General features: G+C 40.3%; 1 protein-coding gene across 6 annotated transcripts in view; it reads right to left on the bottom strand.

Moving 5' to 3' along the window:
• Nucleotides 1-19,454, bottom strand: part of TMEM108 (transmembrane protein 108) — a 169,725-nt gene that overhangs the window by 144,500 nt on the left and 5,771 nt on the right. For 4 of the 6 annotated variants that reach the window (XM_068935617.1, XM_068935613.1, XM_068935618.1 and 1 more), the window contains exon 2: nt 16,047-16,185. The gene's annotated coding sequence lies outside the window, so the exon portion shown is untranslated. Of the gene's footprint in view, nt 1-18; nt 150-7,799; nt 7,867-16,046; nt 16,186-19,454 lie in introns of those variants that run through there. The other 2 variants (XM_068935614.1, XM_068935615.1) reach the window with 2 other exon arrangements.

The following is a 19,454-nucleotide window of genomic DNA, read 5'->3' as shown; positions in this document are numbered from 1 at the left end:
CCTGAGAGGTCTGTATACCTTTTGACCTAGAAACCTGGGTCTTGTAGATCACGGTGTAGAGGAAACAAAGGTCTGCCCCAGTAGGCAGCAGCTCTCCATGGGCCCCTCTCCACCATGGAGGCTCGGTCTGGGTCAGGGCTCTCTCCCAGATGTCTTCCTATGTTTCTTCCCTCTTAGGTTTAGCCTTGGATGTCTGAACACGCAACAGTAACAACGAGGACAAGAAAGACATCAGAGAGCTTGGGGATAAAACAGAAAACGGAGATCAGAGGACACGGGCTTTACTAAGGTAAATCTCAAGAGCCTACTGCTTACCACTGGTGTTTTAGTTCACTTTCAAGCTCTGACCAACATTTCCCTCAGGTTCCCAACTGTGTCTTCCTCCCCCTGCATATTACTTTTTGACATTATGTACCTTTCTTAAAGAAATACGGCTCCCTTGTATCTTTACGGTTTCTTAGCTCTCCCTTCATGCCATCTGCTACCTCTTGCCTGCCTCACTGCTGACACACACAGCAACAGGCCTCTCTCCGAATTGTGCAGCAAAAATGTATTAAGGGAGCTATTTCCCTTCATGCTTTCTACTCCAACACTACTGTCACAAGGACAGCTGAAATTGAGGATAGAAAAGAAAAAAAAAAAAAGAAAGTCAAGCAAAAAACATACAGAAGATACAAAGCAGGAGAATGAACAGCATGATGCTGCAGAAGAGGAGGTTGGTGTTATTTTCAGTGGATGACTATAACTTGAATATTTTCAAGACAGGGTCATTACAAATGTTTTAAAAATGTAGTGATTTGCAAATGGAATTGATGAGCAGTAGGATGAGGGAGAAGTGAATGTTCAGAGAAGAGCTGCGATGAAATTAATCTAAAAAGTGCCATCCTGGGGCTGACCAGCCATCCACCTACCCAATATTCTGTTTTCAATGAAGAGCATGTATGAAGAAGCCTTTTATTTCCCTCGAGGATGTAATCTCTGGCTATTGAAAATCTTTCACTGCAAAAAAGCCAGTGACTTAACAGAGAGTAAATTGCGGGGGCTCTAGAAGGGCAAAGAAAGAAGTTCGACTCCAATGACAGGAGTCTTTAAATTCTTTCTGTATTCCTGCTAAAGAGTTAACAAACAAATGACCCTTCTTCCCCAATCTTTCCCTTCTTCCCTCCCAAACTCTTATCCATTAAGCTGTATAACACCCCATATTTACTGCCAAGCTGAAGAAGTAAATTTAGTTAATAATTAAAAAGACTCATGGAATTATCACCTTTTCACAGCTCCCGGTGGGTTTCTTCCAGGGCTCCTATGGTGGCAGTAATTCTATGTTCCCGCAGTGGCACTAAGCTTTGGTGCGTGTCTATGTCTATATCCGTCTGTCTATCTACAACCCTTTCCATTTAAAGTTCCCAAAACATTTTACAAACAGCATAATCCCTTGTTAAATAAGGTAATATGCATAACCTTCCTACAGTTGGGCGTGCTGAGGAGTGCAGAAGGTACTTAACCCTGTGTCACTGAGCAAACCCGTTACACAGTCAGCAACCAAGTCAGCAGTTCTCATCCCTCATCTCCTCCCTGTCAATTTGCCAAGCCACATTCACATCCTGTGCTCAGAGTCCTATTTATTTTGTCTTCTCTTCCTTCGATTCTTCTTATTTTATGACTGAAGTGCTTTTGTCAGCACAGTTCCTTAATGATGAGAACAAATGGGAACGAATACCAAACATTTATCTCTCTCTTTTGTCTTTTCAAACCAAGCATAAATCATTTTCCTTTTCTTCCCCTCCTCCCTTCCCCCTGCTCCCCCCCCCCCCCCGAGATAATTACCTGGCCAAAATTGCGAAGCCTGGGCAAACATCTTCATTTCCACAGGGAAAGGAAGAACAAAGCATAGCGGATGGATCTGCTAATGAAATGGGATAAACCCTCGATTTTACATACTTCAGTAATCACTTGTGCTAGCTGGTTTATGTGACAATGCGAACTACAGTGGCTCAAGTTTTATACTTCTTTATTACGTTTTGCTCTATTAAATAAAAGAAGAGAGGATAGAAACTTTCTACTTAGATAAGGAGTTTGTTTGAAGCAGCTTTATACGGGAAATTATTTCTGGAAGAGATTATGAAGGTAATTTGGGGGAAAGTAAAGTAAATAGAATAAAAGTAATCTAGATAAATCTTTTGCAATTAAAGGTTTAGTTAAAGACGTAAGTTTGGTGGACTGTGGAAAAGAAGAGAGGAGGAGGGAGAAGTTTTACGTGGATTAAGAAGGCTTTATATGACTAGGCTGGATTGTTCATTTGTTCCTGTAGATTAACAGTTATAAAAAGGGAAGGGACTCATCTCTTTGTTAAACCGTCTCTCTGGATTACACGGAGTTTAGTAATTATGGTTTTGGAACACTGCCACTTCCCTAACAAGAGGGAGAAACCACAACCTTTCCTGGCGGACAATCTAGGTGACAATCTAGGACAATCGAGGGTGACAGAGCATTGGACCAGGTTGCCCAGAGAGGTAGCGGAGTCTCCTTCCCTGGACATATTCAAAACCCGCAGGGAGAGCAGGGTTGAGGTTGGACTAGACGATCTCCAGAGGTCCCTTCCAACCTAAACCATTCTGTGTGTGATTCTGTGTGTGTGAATCTACTCGCCACTGAATTTTTCACTGGAAGTCGCAAAGCACCCTGTCCACTGCCAAACCCTAAAAACAATCACTTAATAAACCACCTAAAAAACCAGGTATAGCTATAAAGGGGTGAGCAGTGAGAGTTCAAGTAGCAAGCCTTGCTAATTTGAGGCAGGAGTCTTCCAGTGAAGCATATCTTCACTGGTAGCCCTGTTATCTTTTAAAACCCCTATAGCATAAGCTTACCTACTTGGCTGGTTCTGGTGGGAAAAGCAGCAAGACACAGGCTGGACCGTAACCTGGCTAACACTCATGGAGCAATGCTTCTACTGCCTTTTCTAAGTCTTGTAAGCCAAGGGGTCGTATGTTTTCTTTTCCAATTGCATTATCCCGCCATAAAGGTTTATAAACTGCTCCATTATTGTATGAAATGCACGGATTCATCCCTTGATCAGCTCAAGAACATTGATACACTACTTACTGCAACAAAGAATGAGCCTCTTACTGAAAGTCATCTAAGTAGCTGAACTATACCTAGCAAGAAAGAGGAAATTACGGGCCATCTGTCTCTCAAGTCACTTAAAAGTGCATTGCGCAAAGCAATGGAAAATATGACACCAGGAACAATTCTCCTGTGGCACTGCAATAAATCATCTAATCTATGATCTTTTTCATCATCTGCTGTTGAATTATGTGAATTGAAAGACAGTATGAACACACTGTAATTATTAATTAAAAAGAGAAAACCTGAGATGACTGATACAGATCAGAACAATTGTATAGATTAGTGATCAGATTCTCATAGTCTTGTTTACACCAAACAGTAAATTGCCGCAAGTTCACCCAATGTAATAACTCTTGAAGCATGTTTGAGAGGATACTGGCTTAAGTATGTAGCTGGGAAATGACATGGTCCTAAATTGAGGAAAGGAACCAGAAAGTTGTCTGAGCTGTAGCATAATTTATTACCTTGCTAGATTTTTCTTGAACTCTGCAGTTAAGCATTACATTTGGAATGAGATTTCTGCTGAGTAAACGGGAAAATAAAGACATTCTCCCATTTAGTTGATCTTTTCCTTGCTATGAAGGCAAAGGATTGGAGAGAAAAGCTGTGGAGAGGACTAATGAGCACTTATCATTCATCCCTGATATCCCTAGACTGTTCTTTTTTTTTTTTTTCCTCTGATCTAAAACCCAAGCAGACCATAACGTATCAGCTTTTTAAATACACAGAAGTAAACCTGGAATCAAGGGCTGGTATTCTTCAGACTATAAAAGGATGGTAACATAATAACATTCTTGTACTGCAAAATGACAGCAGAAATTCCAAGTTGAGGCAAAATATAATTCTGAAATGTGATAAACAATGCTGTGTTTAACACAGGAAGTCACAGAAGAAAAATATAACCACTGACAGGAGAATTAATATCAAAGAAGCTGGACCAAAAATTGTAACTTAGCCTAAGATTTTTAACAGCACAGGGTCAAAATCTCCCACATTTCCTCATAAGTAAACAAGAGAAGCAGAATCTGATCCGCATTTATTCAGTAGTTCCAAAACAGAAACAACAAGAAAGCTGCTTAACCTGGATGAAGACCACCTTCTGGAATAGATCCCATTTCAGAACAACCTTACCCACACTTTTGGTTATCGCTGAGCTGAGCATTAATATCATGCCCAACAAAAGTCCTTGCTACTTAGGAGGTGATCTCTAGGGTCACTGTCGCACCACGTGGTTTCCAACTAACTGTGTTTTTCTTGCTATCAGTTTTGTCTTACTCATGTGACCAGTCCTGTCTGAACCACTGGAAACAATTGCATAAATAAGCTGAACACAATTTCAACCATTAAGTCAATGGAAAGATTATTCGTAATTTCAGGAAGTGGTCCTGTGTGTTTTCAAAAGTAGTTATGACGTCTGTTTTCTGCAGTCAAGATAGAGGCATAAATTACTCAAGGTTACCTTGCGCTAAATATAGACTAGATTATCCTTCCAGGGAAAAAAGCTGAATGAATGGGAGAAAACGCCTCTAGGGATTCCCCTGACGTGATACCACCATATCATTCCAGGAACGATAACCGTTCACAATACAGAAGCAGGTAATGGAGATAAATTGAGCCCTGGGAGATGCCTCAGAAACCAGCAGACACCTATGCAAAGAATCTGCACTTCTCCACCACTTCTTGCCCCTACTTACACAGCACTATGGTATTAACTGATTTTTCTGTTATTGAACAATACTTGTAGTCAGTATGTCGTTATTTTGGGTGACGGCAATGTCACAGCAAGGCAATAAGTATCCAGCCATTTGATATTGGGAATTGGGCAGCTCCTCCCAGAGAAGCAAAAGACATCACTGCCAAAATGAGTTTTCATTAGCTCCTTTTCTCATCATATCACAGGCCATCAGCAACCTCCAAGCAGTCCCCACTTATGCAGCTGGTTACTGTGCTAGGGAAGGGTCTGCAGTGTCAGACCATCCCCGGGTGGGTTGCTTCCAACCTTTACTCGTTACATGATTATTCAGCTATCAGCTAAAGACAGTCCGCTCTAGTGACAGGAAACTGGCTTGAGTGGTCCTTTGGCAATCCCATTTCTCAATTTTTTCTGTGTTTATAACACAGTAGCAAAAATCTGTTCTAGACTTGACTATAGTCCCACAGATATTAGATTGGAGCTGCCCGTGGCGGTCCTCTGAAGAGCGCAAATGTGAGCATCTGAACATCCATATAAACAACAGAAAAGGTCATGAAACAGGGAGAGGAGGGAAACAAACAACAGTGGCTGTATTTTTGTTGAAAGTTTTCAACCAGCTCTAGTGACTAACATGACTTGCACGCTAGTAATGGCATTCCAGTAAAAAAAGAGGTGCCTGAACATGGTCAGTTCTCATGCACTATTGACTCCCTAGCAAGAAACAGTTCAGTATCATTCTTACTATGTCTAACTTAAAAAGCAAGAAGGCAACAACCCCAGGTGCCCACTGAAGAGATTTATGATTCCAATTACCTTTTCTGTAAAAATTGAGTTAGGGACCACCAACTGTTTCTCTGCAGCAAAGGTAGAAAAAAAAAAAAAGGTGGGCTAACGGAGATACATGGAAAGAGTTCCTAAAAGAAGAAATGCTATCCAGTGATGAAAGCAAAGTCTCAAGAGCCGAGGATCCTGCTTTCTATTTTTGGCTCGCCTGTTGTCACAGTGTTAAGAGCTTCGGAGTAGGACACATGAACAGGTGATAGGGCTGATTTCTGCCATTTTACCCTCATCACGCTTTCAGGCATAAATAGTTCCATTAATTACAATACAACTACTCATGGAGCTCTTAACTAGTCTCTACCTAAGCCAGAATCTGCCTCAAAAGGGTATTCGGAAGTTTAATTAATGCACATAAGGCACTATGAGAGCCTACGACTAGAGCTTGCTGTATCACTGCAAGGCAGTAAGTTATGGCTGCAGAGCACTGACTATTGCAGGTGGTTTGAAAACAACAGCAAATTAGCTCCTCGTTGCAATCAAACTGCGGTATTTGCTAGAACTCACTAATGCATTTTATATCAGGTTATATATATCAGCATTTTATATATATCATATATATAATGCATTTTATATCAGGTTATATATATCAGCATTTTATAACAGGGAAAATGAAGGTGATTCAGTACGATAGGAGGTTAAACTGGAGGTAAAAACATTGAAAAAATACCTAGGCAAATGTTTCATAGCTACCCTTCCTGCAATATTTCAATGAGTTATCCTCTCCTCACATAACAACTTCTTAATTAGAGTCTTTGAATGTCCCCAGCGGACAGTTATCCATGTCAGATTTCAGGATATTAGATTAAACACTGACTAAGAGCTTATATTCTTTGTGCAGAGTGTGGAAATTATCCTTTTTCCCCCCCCTCTAATGCCTTCCCCAACTCCCTCTTCCGAGCTACTGCTTCAGACCCAAACTGTAGTGGCTGCACTATCAGGTTTAATTCTAGATTGTTTTGGCACTATAATGAGTTGCTGATTTCTAAAATTACCTTTTCTTTTAAGAATAAATAAAAGTCACTGCTGGCAGCCACATACCAAAATCTAATTCTAGGGAGCCCTGCTGGTACACTGCATCCAGTGGTTCTTGAAAACCAAACACATACTTTCGGAAGGAGCTAATTATTTATTTCTAGTCTTAGATATAAGCCCTTACCCCTTCTGTATTCTAACACTTTGTGCTCTTCTAGTATAACATCTTTCCATCTATAAATGTTAAAGTACCTCCCAAACGTATCTTTGTGCAGCCACAACACTCCCTCCTTGGGGAAATAAGCTATTATAGACACAATGTCAGATTTTTTTAAGCTGCCTTGCCACATCGTATATTGACGCGGCTAGGTCCCAGTGGCATTCTTCAAATTCGTGCAGGCTAGCTGCCTAGCCTTTCTGCTAATTCCACTCAGCAATAATCCGTCTTTTAAGATCCTAAAAAACTTCAAAAATTGTGCATTTACTACCCTGTTCTAAGTTACACAGAAAACTTCTGACAGAACCAGGAGTAAAACCAGTCTCCCCACCCTCATTCAATTATTCCATTCATGATAAAGAATTACAAAGTTTAAAAATGGATCTTTGATAAGATATAAATTTATCTCAGGGAACTATCTTTGTTTAAATATATCCCTTTTGCTCCACTGGAGCAGACACACGCTTTCGATCAGATAGTGCCTCTGATATCTGCAATACTTGGCAATACTTTTCATTGTTCTTTGCAGAAAGAACTGCAGGAGAAGAGGCAGAAGGGCTTCGTCCATGCCTGGACACTTCTGCTGATCAGTGCAGAAAAGTCTTCACGCTTCAGAGAGTCAACACTAAGGGGATAACTTTTAAGGAACATATCCCCAAAAGCTTCCCTCACATCACTTCTCTATGCCTTTTCCACTTGTTCAGGGGACAATCACAAAAGTTCTTTCTCAAGGACAGCCCTTACGAAGAGAAAAAGGAGGGTCAATTCAGTAGGACCGCTTTGATCTGCCACGTGTGTAGCACCTGCTTCAGTTCACCCTCGATTTTGGTCTTTTGCTCCTGAGGTTACTTAAAATAAGCGGTGCCACTTACATTATCAGTTAGTTTGGCATTAGGATTTCTCAGCCTATTGTTGGAGGAACTATTGAAAATTACTGCCTCTATTACTCACCAACATTTCTTTCACAAGCTCCAAATTCCCTTCATTCCTCCAAGCCTGGAAATCAGGTGTCCTGCGACTGGAGGCATGAGAGAAATAATGTTAAATTAGGAAAGAGGCTGGATGGGAGAGACTAGAAACTCTTAAGAGACAGACATCCAGGAGAAAAGCACTGGCAAGTTATGCACAAGTGCACAGGGAAAGTACAAAGCAATATTTTTATATTTATGTATATAAATTAACCTGCAAGGAAGAGAGACAGGTATGTTATACATGCCCATCCAAAAAGAGTTAAGCACAAGAGAATGGGAATGCTAGCATCATTCCCTTATAAATCAGGAGAGATCACGTGAATCTTTTTGATCTGAAAGCAGGTAAGACAATAAAATGCTAACTGCCAACATGAAAATACACTTGACTTTTTTGTAACTGAGAAGCAGAGATCTCTACAGAGCAAAAGTTCAAGGGATGAAATAGTCCCAGGAGAGAGAAACACACGGAAGATCCCACATTGTGTAAAGCTGGATAAAAACAGATTGATCTCCAGTAAGCAGACAGCTAAAATTAACCTGGAGAGATACAGTAAGACGAAGAAAAAATTTCACCAGCCTGAGGAGGGGAAAAAAAAATATGTCAAATTCTGAAAAAGGGGAAAATTGAGGTAAGACAAGAACAAAAATACGGATTTTGAAAGATGAATAAAAACGTAAACTATTACAGAGAAAAGGAAAACGCTTTGAAGAATATGTCACTATTAAATCGCTGAAGAAAGATCAAAATAAGAATAGGGCAGTGGCTCATGCCAGTTGGCACCTGAGAACCTCCATGCAGAAACCCATACTTATTGCGATTATGGTCTGTGACAGAATCAGGAAATGAAGTATATGAGGCAAGAGAACTTCAGTGCCTAGGACAACAGCACATGAACACAGATTCTTCTCAAGGAGATGAAGCTGGCATCTGAAAAGAAGCAGCAATAACTGTACATCCAAAAAAGCTTATTGTGATAGATACTTCTTCAAATCTTCTTCAAACTTCTTTCAATTTAGAGAAAAGATCAGAGATTAAAGTTTCTCACTGAAAAGTTTCTCACATGTAAATGTGGCCTCTACCATAAGATTAAACAAGGAAAGCCAGCAGACCAAAGCAGAGAGAAGAATAGTACAAGGTGACTCTCTGAAGTTATTCTTGGCTTAGCTTGTCATTCTCTTCTGGAGAATAGGGTGGAAAGGAAAAAAGACACAGCATAAAATGAAGAGTAGCGGCACAACCTAAAATGTATAGACAATGTATTTGACTTACAAAATTCAATTAAGCTTCGCAGGAGAAGCTAATAGTGGAGACAACTAAATGAACAAAAAGTCCAACTTTCTTCAGAACACCGAGCAGAAGGACAGAGCTGCATAAGAACAGCACTCTCAGAAAAGTACCAGGTAATCTCTTCTTTGATTAGCTATCAAAGAAAAGAAAGTAAGAATTATGACACTGATGTAATCAAAAGATAACCTCACTAGTGGATTTAAGATATTAAATCCTAACTTTTCTGATCACCAGCACTGCCTAGACAAAGTTGTCAGGTGATCAGACTGTTCACTAGACCAAAGGCATATGATAACCATACTTTGCACTTTTAACCACATGGAACCTCAGCAAACGCACAGACATTTTCTCATCGTTTCCTTCCCAAAGTCAAACAAAGCTGGTGCTAATACTCCATTTAACCAATAGAGAGACTTAAGACTGATAAATTACGTGATTTGGCTGAAGCCACAAACAAATAGATCTTGGAGTTCTTCGTTGTTAACACCATGCTCAGACCATCTTTGTCTCACGTTAATTCTGATAAAATAAAAAGAAGCCACCATTCCCTCTTCTGACTAATCCTACATCACACACATCATTTTCCCAAGCCTTTTAATACACATTTGGAAGGATGCTGACAATTTAAATCCGGATCCCACACCAAAATGCATAAACGCATGCTTTTACAGAACATTAAGGCAGTCAAAATCTTTCCCCATTTTTAAACACTTTGATTCAGCACTCAGCTACTTCTTTGCAACTATGACAACTCCAAAGTAACTGCAAAAGATAATGTCGGCCTTCACTTGTTAAACTTAACGTGATGAGCTTCTGCCATCCTAGTCATGATCATTTCTTTGACTTTGTAGCTTTGCTGCTTGCGTTCCAAACACCGAACGGCAACACTTGTTTAAGAAAGAGAGCAATTTTTTTTTCTGCCTTTGCTTTTATAGCAGCTTTTTTTAAAAGCAGTTTACACCTGTAACTAAACGTAAGCAATCAGTACATGAAAATACATGAAAAAATAACAGCAACAAAAAAGATAAGGCTAAATCACAAGCAGAGCTTTTAAAATACACTCCTAGTAATCTAAGCTGTAAGTAAGAGCACAGACACAGAAACGTATACGATACGACTGGTATATTTATTTGTAACACATGGTATCACACTGGCTTCATTCCAGTAAGAGGATCTTCATTTATAGGAACATCTTGAGAACAACAAAATGACCCTGTTTCAGTTGCAACCTCATCTCTCTAAGACAGATTATTACAGTTTAAAATTTCAGTTGGGCCTCTTCCTTGTAACAAGCTGAGCTCTCACAAAACCGTCTCTCTCTGCTGAATGTCTGTGGTCTGCTGTACCCCATTTATAGTAAATCTATTCCCAGCTCTTTTCCCAAACAGCAAATAATTGAAACAAAATGTGACCTTTTTGCTCACTTCAAATCTGACCTAGAAATGCACAGCTGAAAATTCAACGGACTGATCCTTAAGCTAACTGAAGTGGTGTGGCCCATTCATTCTGTAGAAAATCAGCCCATTGGTACAACAATATTGAGTCAAAAGTTTAGTCTAGTGCTAGCACTTGTAATCTGAAGCCCATTAAGGATGGGTTATGACATTCTCTGAATTGATACAGGAGCATAAATTAAAATGGTATAACCACTACTCAGAAAAGACTTAGACATCGCCATACCAAGCACTATGTGGGTTAGTTTCTTCTATAAAATTCAAATAAATGAGAAATGAAGAGAGAACCCCTACTAATACCATGCCAAAAGTAATGGACCATCAGTCTTAAGCTGCAGAGGCCATTTAAGGAATCTTCCGTTTGCATGGGGAATTTCTGACTACCTCCTGTCACTGAGTTGTTCGTATATGGCAAAATGTGTCAAGATTTATGGTTTTTAAAATAAGAGGAAAATGATGCAATCTAGGCAGCTTAGCTACCTAATACAGGTAAAAAGAACTGCTTTGGGATTTTAGATCCTATACCCTCTTACTACTGCAGGAGTTTCAAAGTCTCTTCTAAGAGACAGAGAGAGAACTGAGTGGTTTTGGCATTGGTTTTAGAAGTGGAATTTAGTTCTCTGCTTTGCTTTGCATGACCCCGGCCTAATCTCAGACGCCATCTGTATGGGGAAGGAGATAACAGTATTTCTCTACCTCACACAATTGGTACGAGGTTATCCTCAAACCCATGACTCATTAGGGTTGTGAGGAGCCTGAGATAAAAATAAACAAATACCTAAAAGTAGGTGACTTGCCCAGCTTTTGTTTGGGCATGTTAGGCAAGAAAACTGAGAAAGCACTACACAGCCTGTATACTCAGGCATCTGCTCCCTTCTCCTTGCTAGTTCTTACAGAAACGTGCTTGTTCGTCCTCTGTAGTGAATCTACCCTCACATCAGCCTTCTCAGTCCAATGTAGCAAGTGTACCTCTTCACTTTTATATCGGCTATCCAGCGAGCAGTCAAACTCCCAAATTTCTTCCACTCCCCGGTGAATTTCCCACCCTTCTTCACTGAATATATTTAACTGCACCTATGAGGCTGTTTTCACCTGCACTGTAACTAACAGTGTCCTACTACCCCAAATAAAGTGTTATCGCTAAGGATGAGAAATAATAATGAAATATGATTTTTGCCATGAAAAACAGAAGGCCCATCAAGGGGACTGAGTTGTGCATATCTAGTGGGGTCGGCATGAGCAAAATACTATCAAAGACACTACTGCATTTCGTGATGACTAACTGCAGCAGCCCATATGCTAGCCCAGGTGACTTGCTAAGCAGCAACAAGTGCTTAGGCATCCTTCTTTATTGGATAAAATACGAACTCTCCTTGGAGAAACAAATTAAAATCAAAGGTGGTTGTAACAAAGCAATTCCCACTCAGAGTGACCCACATCAAAATCAGAATAAAATAGCTTTTCTTTTTAATTATGAAGACTCTGATCTTCATCCACATCATTTCCCTTTTGATGGGTTTTGAATGTAATATTTTGTGATTAACGTCAAATATTAGTAGCATTAAAAGGTGGCAAGTACAAACGCACCACGTTGTTAGTTGACTTTGTTGTTACTTTTCTGTCATACTGTCTGCTTTGGGAGGGTTAACCTCTGAAGCGAACTCTTTCACGATTTGCCTCATGAAGGATTAATGACTTCTTCTAGGATGTTCATGTAGCAAGCAGGAAAAAAACTTGGATTGCTAGCTGCTATCTCGTCTTTCGACTTCAGGCAGCACTGGCAAACACACAGTGCAACAGCAAAACTTATCACTGGGGCAAAGGGAGCAAAAGGGCTGAAATTAGAAAAGACAGTTTGGCTGCTTTCGATTCAAGTGGAAGTATTACAGAAAAATGTTTTGAATTATGTCATGTAGGGCAAATGTCATTGCAGTTAGTAAGAATTTACCGTGCCATCAAATGTCAGGACAAATTACACTGCAGGACAGGCGAGCTGTATGTCACCCTCACTTCCAAAAGGCAAAGCTTCTCCCCACTGCCAGGAAACCGCTTCCACTTTTGAGTCAATTTAAATCAAATTGCTCTTATTCAAATCAAAATGAGTGTGCAGGGAGTGCTGCAATGACATTATGGACAATTCTTAGGGTCCTCCCCTGCTTTCTGAGGGACCAAGTGCTTTGCTTCTCAAAACATCACCTCCAAATACAATCACTTCAAGGCTATTCAGTTGCATTTATAAATGGCTGCCTGCAAGTGCTTACCATGCTAATGAAAATGTCTCAGCATCCTCTATATCCCTGGGTCTGTCTGTGCCCATCTATTCTTTCCTGCCTCTTAGATTGTATGTTCTTTGCAGAAGGGAGCATTTGTGATTTATGCTTGGTCTTGCATGGTGCCTGGCACAACTGAGGCCTAGGCAATGACTGGGGTCCCTCAGCACTACTAATAAAAATGAATAATAGTAACATCGAATTCATTGCACTAGAAAGCAGTAGGACAAGGTAAAGTCATAACCAAAATCAGGCTAGTCTACTTTATTCAACTGTAAGAAGGGATTCTTTCACTGAACTGTGTGAAGGTCTAGCAAAAGGAGCTAGTTTCCGTTCAGCTATACTGAAGTTTGAAAATAAAGGTTTCAGACAAACAAATTATCAGTGCTTCGATATGGAGAACAAGCATACCTTTACATTCTGCAGAAAAAACAAGAGAGAGAAAATATTCTCAATGAGATGAAGGAAATGTTTCTTCATTGGCTTTGAAGTTTTCTAATACAGGACCCAGCCCATAAATCTTCAACTGCTCTTCCAAAAAAGCCTTTCCTTTAAAACTATTAGATCACTGAAACAAATTAACCAGAAGCTATGCAAGTTTCAGTTAATATTTGAATACTTCTAGTGGGTATCAACCAGAAGGTAATCTGTTCCTTCCCCTTCTGAACTATTTCTGCATAGTTTCAAGCATTTCTCATCTAAAAATAATCTAAAAGGCTATCAATACTAATGCCTACATATCAATGACAACATGAAAGTTCAGGGATCCAGGGCATGGCTTTGATTTAAAACACTCTTACCGCCATTTACTTATTCTATCCCACAGCCACAGGCTGCCATCCCAACAGCAGGGTTGCAAACCTGGACTGTAAGCGTCTCTGTCACTTTGAAGTCAAGTGCAGCGAGGGAATGGCACTGAAACAGCAGCGAGGCTGCCTTTCAGTGAAGACGCGGACTGTACGCAGAAATAGCGGGGTGCGAGCACGCGTTACACACCAGCACTACTGCAGGGCAATGGCCTTTGGCAAACGAAAACAGAGCAACTGTGGGGCTGTTAACATCCTTTTTGCTGTGAATATGTGACAACAAATCCAGCTAACTAAGGCACGGAGACGTTCTGACCATGTGCGTTTTAGCTTAGTCACTAGTACCAGTCCTTTCAGAGAAGGATCAATTTACATGCAATTGTGTCTGTCATTCTGACGCGGTCTGACTGGCTGAACCTTAGCTACAACCACAGAAGATGAACTTCTCTCCATATAGTCGTTCTCCATTCCCAGAACGGCTGCTGCAGGAACACAAATGCTATTTGGAAGAATTACCTGTCACACAAGGACAGCCAGAGACCCTGTCCTAGACTGGGTTCCTCCCAGGATCAGATAAAGCAAAAACTTGGGAGTTCCTATTCAGAAAAGTATAGGGTCAGAATAGGCAAGGTGGGATATTAAATGGTATTCTCATTTTGCACATGCAGAACCAAGGTCCTCCCACTATAATAGAAATTTGCAGTTGAGCTGGGGACTCCACTTACATTCAGTGTAAGGGTCTTCAGAATGAGAAAGTGCAGAGCAGATCAGCACTTACACCTGCTCAACCAAACAACATTGAGTAGCAACACAGACTTAGTTGGAGCACTTCTGAGCATGGACACCAGACGCTACACAAGCATCTGGAGGAAAAAAGTAAACTCTTCAGAGAAATATCTGCCATCCAGACAAGGTCTAAGAGGCATTGCATTCCCTACGGCTGAGGTTTTTATGGTCTTTCTATGTACATTCCTCCATACCAACAATTACAGAAAATTACTGGAATGTCCCGAGCACTCAAGGGCTTGCATGTGTTTCTCCTTGTAAATTGTATTTGTTACTGCTTATCTTTGCATTTTCTACATACTCCACACCTTTCTGTTCCCATTACTTCAGTGTACAGTTCAACTTCTATAGGACCATAGCCTACTTCCCCACCTTTAGAAGTGGATCTCTTAAATTTAGTTCCTGTGCACTTCTCCTTCTTCTTCTTTTGTGAACATGATACTTGTGAAAACATCACAGCGATAACAGTGGAAACTGGTGGCCACTATTTCTGTACCAAATAGAGGCAGTGGCAGTGCCTTCCCCCAACACAAACAGTTCCCTCATCATCTAACACTGGCTGGTGAGAAAAGAGCATCACATGCAGACTGCCGCTCGTAGTCCTTTCTGGGTTAAAGCAGCCACCCGCGAAGACTAGCTGTAATTGAACCTTTTTGCAACTGCATGGCTGCCTAATTTGGGCTCCTGAGTAATGGCAGCTGGCCTTGTGGTTTTGCATTTGTTGCTTTGTGTTGGCAGAATTAGTTTGTTTAATTTCTTTTTCTCAAATGTTTCTACCAGTTCCCAACAGCAGTTTTGGAAAACTTCTGCAATTTATCATACCTTTCTTGAAAACAACCCAATAAGGAAAGCATTCAAAATACATGACAATGTATCCAGGCATCAAGAGAAAGACACAGGAAAATGTATCAAATCTGAACATTTGATCAAGTAAAGGTATCAAACAAATGTATTCCCCTCCCCATCCCAGCTGAAAACAATACATCATTAGTATCTTTTTACTGGAATATACAATTTCAGAACTTATCAGTTTGTATAAAAAGCAACTTAACAATCCTAAAAGTGAAAGAACACTGTAAGACTTTATGGTGAAAATAGCATAATTTGGGTCTCTAACTACATCTAGTTTAGAGACATTCTCTCCGGACTAGGACCGATCCTGTATGAAGAGGTATGAGTTCCAAAGCTACTTGAATCCACATCATTAGCCAATAAGATATATGTGAAAGATGTCTTAGGTGGCGAGAAGGTCTCCTATTTGCACATCTCAAAATAAAGGAGACCTGCAGAGCTGGGAGATATTTCCAGACTCATGTTGGCTATCTGAGCAGATACTTCATACAATAAAAGTTTGAATTTTATAGGATCTGAGGATTCACGTTTGTCATTGACTTTTGAAAGTTCAGGCCTTTTCTGGTCTGAATACAGCCCAGTTATACATTTACTACAGACGATAATTTTTAGCCATGAGCTCCTAAGCTGGATATTGCCTCTGAACCAGTCTTCATTACTTCCACAAGCTTCGGAGAGCAACTCAATTGCTACCTTGGGCATTGCCACAGAAAGAATAGATGCACTGCAATAAAGAGAAACAAACTGGCAAAAAACCCCCTTGTGCCTTACCTTGTAGTGGGAAGAACAGACACCTTCAAACATATCTATATCCACACAGTCCATTAGTTCTGCCCTTTCTGATCAACAGCAGTGCTTCCAGTTTCTTGCTTTTCTTATGTTATATTTTAAATTTGCCAGCTGGTGCAACCTGTAAATTTACAGAATTGGGTATGTTATTCCAAGACGTTTATCCATATCTCATTCTACAAGGCACTCGATTTAAATATATATGGCACTGTGCCATGTGGCTCCCTTTGCTCTCAAGAGCTTTCAGTGCAATGAGTTACCGATTGCAATGTTTCTGCCAGTCATTGATTTTTTTTGAAGATAAATAAGCAGATGGGAGGAGACAGAAATGACTTTGTTAGGATTTCTTCACAAGCCTTCCAGAATGTCATGTTCCATACATGTATATCTTACATAATTGAGAATATGCTCTTACCTTTTTTAAATTCAAACACTCAAAACTTTGAATTGTCAATTTCTTTGCGATTGTCTCTGTTAAAGACCAATTCTTGTGGAAGGGGAATAAATTAAATAATTTAAACGCTAGTTCAGGGACAGGAATGCTACCAATTTTTGAAGAGCTGGAGGTTGACAGACTGTATTAGAAGAGCAAAAATGTTCTGCTCATCCATCATGCAAATAATTCGCGGTAGGACGCTTAAACTTCAACTCAGAGAGGATACTCAGGTTGACAGTGTCTTTAATAAAGTGGAAAATTAGAGAGGACAGTGAGGTCCTGCAGAGAAACAACTCGGAACAAACAAGCTCTGGCCAAGATTTGTGTTCATCAATTAAGCTAACAAAAAAGAAAAATTCTTTCACGGAAGTTTTTTTAAACAACGTTCAAAATTTGCCAGGAGCAGGGCGAATTTAGGAGGACAGTAGGCATATTCATTTGGAAGGCTTCTTCTTGGTAGAAGTACTCAGGGAACCACAGTGAGATTCCTCAAACATACATTATTGCAGTGCCGGGACGCAACTAAAGAGAACTCTGAGGGCATGGCCGTGCCACAGCGCTACCTAAGACGACAAAAGCACAAAACAAAAATTGATTGCCCTATGCCAAACTCCTACAGGACACTCAGTGTGCACAACCGTTGTCAATGTTGCGACTGTGCGGATGGGGAAGAGGCAGCCTGCAGCGGGGAACAAAGAGAGGAACGACCCATCAGCAGCAAGCGTGACAAGAGTTTGTGAAAAAACATCTGGAACTGCATTGTTCTTGGTTGCTCAGTGAGATTAATCACCCTCATGATGCACAGGCTCTGTTCAAATACCAACAGAAACAAAGACAGAAATCAGTAGGAGATCCCCCTTCAATCTGCTGTTATAAATGGAACGTTGCAACATTACGGTGTATTTAAACCATGGATGTATTCTATTTCTAGTGCTTTGTATATAGCACTGTGTGACTATTTTATAGGGTTTGTCCTATATAACGATAGACATTAAGGAATTTCTGTAGCTCATGTAATGCAAAGTCCAGCTTAACAAAACTCCTGAAGTCTCTTCAAGCGTCTAGTTACGTGATATGCCATTAGCTATTTACTCAGAAACTAAAGCAAAGGGAACTAAGTGTTTGAACGATAACACGCCTCTTGATTAGCTGCTGTCCTGGTTTCAGTTATTTAGTAATGTGGATCTACAGCGGTATGAAAAGATAAAACTGAGCAAAGGAGTGTTACCAACATGTAAAAGTGATTCCACCGCTCTCAGCTCCATATATTTGTTATAACATAATACAGATATTATCTATAAATGTTAGTTATACCTCTTAAGATCTTCTCCATGTCAAAAGCAGACTTTCTAGCTTTTCCTCTGTGTGCGTGTGTATGTATGCGCGTGCACGTGTGCAAAAAGAGTATTCTGTCTGCACCTCTCAGTCTTAAGTTAGGCAGTTGTGGAACATGCTATAACCATCACTTTAACAGCTTGATACAGATAACATTGATGACCCTTTTTAAGTCTTTGAATATGAATACCACTGATCTTGTTTACTCCTCCCTCTCTTTCATAGTGTTGGTGGAGGTACATCTGTTTGTCCTCCCTTCTGCTACCGCTTTAGGTATTCAAGATCATAGGCTTTTAAGATTCCAACTCTATTTTGAGAAAATGCAACTCAGAAACCTATTTTTATATAATTGCTTAGGTGGATTTTGGAAACCCCACCTTCTTCTTTCTTGCCCCAATAACTTCCTAGGACCTAGTGGACTTCCCACCTTTTCACTCTAATCCTCCAGCCCTGAAAAGCACAAACTTTCATTGCTATGAAGACTTAACAAGTTTATTGAACACCAGGGAGAAGGGATGGTGTTGCATGTTGCCATGGTCTACACTCTAACTTGCAGCACTTGCAAAGGGTATCCTTCAAGGCTAATTTTAACCTGGTCTCCCCAAGCTCCTTCTATGAGGAAAGAGAGATTTCTCCAGACGTAATTCAGAAGACTACAGTAAGGTCTAGCTCTGAACTGATTTCTTCAGGACTCTTTTTCTTCCTGTGGATTATAAAGGAGGCCTACAGAGACTACCCTCTGTTAACATCTCGCCTCACGCACACTATGAATGCCTACTCAGTAGGATTTCAAAAGGGTATTTGAAAACCTGGCAATCTTCTGCTAAACTTGGGGGGAGTTGATGACGATATCTACGATATCTACGTTGCACTCGCAGAAAGCAATTGAAAAGACGACACCCTTCAGGATCCTCACATTGGGCCTGGTGCAGTGACTGGATGCAACGCATTCACTGATAAATGATAGCAATCATTTTAGAGGATCGAAAAAGAGTTTCTTAAGTGAAATATTCAATTAAAGTAATTTGATAACAAACCCAATCCTAAAGCTCTTATTCACTGCTGCTACTCCTTGTGTTGCACCTCTCTTTTCTTCCACAGTGACATCCCCCTTCAGCCATGTTATACAAGTTGAGTCTCCATTTGGATGGCAAGCCAAAAGGAGTTGCAGCCTGATCTCCACTTTTACAAGGCATCTACTTTGGTGGAGGAACACAAATAACAAGCTGAAATCCAGTGGTACCTTTCTCTGAAAGCATTATTGAAAATAAGTACACAAAGAAGCACTTCTTGACTATTTTGTAGACCCTGACATACACTGACTGTAACAGTAATGTTGCTTGTAATAACAGTAATACTTGGCTCATATAACGTTGCATTTATCAGAAGCTCTAAAAGCATTTGGTGAAGTTTAATAGAGCTGTCTCCATCTTACAGAAAGTGGGGCACAAGGGAAAGAGGTTAATCCCAGAGCTGAAAGTATATTGCCAGGCCAGGGGAGGACCAACCCTTTGCTGCACCTGCTAGGCCAAATTGCCTCTTTCTAACAGAAATGAGCAATTTTTTAATCTTATGTGATGCAGGACTAGTTTACACACTGATTTTGCCCAGCTTAACTA

This window comes from Struthio camelus, chromosome 2 (genome assembly GCF_040807025.1).
Source record: "Struthio camelus isolate bStrCam1 chromosome 2, bStrCam1.hap1, whole genome shotgun sequence".
Taxonomy (NCBI): Eukaryota; Metazoa; Chordata; class Aves; order Struthioniformes; family Struthionidae; genus Struthio; species Struthio camelus.
This window is presented reverse-complemented; position numbering and strand designations above follow the sequence as displayed.